Consider the following 691-nt stretch of genomic DNA (forward strand, 5'->3'; position numbering starts at 1 on the left):
CGTCCCGGATCCGGTGGCTTAAAACTCACACTGGGTGGGTGTGCGTGCGTGCCCAAGATCTCGAGAGGAGAATGGAGGAGAAGGGATTGCAGCATGACCATCCCCTCTTGGGGGTGATTTCTCGCTTTCTGTCTCTATGTCTCTCTCTGTCTGTCTGGCGAGCGCACGCGCCCTATAGCGAAAACCTCTCCAAAAATAAAATAAATAAAATTAAATTAAATGAAAAAAAGATAACTATTGTGAATTTTAAGATATTTTACGCAGACCAGCCGCACGGTGCATTGGTGATTCAAAGATCTGCAATGCTAGTCCAGCAGGTTGCATGGTGATTAAGGTGCTGGACTCCCACATGGGAGTTTGAGTCCTAGACCTGGCAGCTTGCTTTCTCACTTTCTCTCTTCCTCTCCCTCTCTCTCTCTCTCTGTCTGGTGACTGCATGAGTCCTATAGCAAACTAAAAAATAATAATGATAAATAAAAATAAATAAATAATTCAAAAAACAATAATAAATCCATAATGCTGAGGCCATAATTGAAGGTCCCACCCAGGTCCCTGTCCAGAGGTCTCCCTGTACATGCCTGGGACTGAGTACTCCTGGGGGATAGATTGAGGCATGAAGACCTGGTCAGAGGTGACTTCCTACCTGTCTGTCTGTCTGTCTGTGTCTCTCTTTCTCATGAAAGAAAAAAAC

This window comes from Tupaia chinensis, unplaced genomic scaffold (genome assembly GCF_000334495.1).
Source record: "Tupaia chinensis unplaced genomic scaffold, TupChi_1.0 Scaffold000609_1, whole genome shotgun sequence".
Taxonomy (NCBI): domain Eukaryota; kingdom Metazoa; phylum Chordata; class Mammalia; order Scandentia; family Tupaiidae; genus Tupaia; species Tupaia belangeri.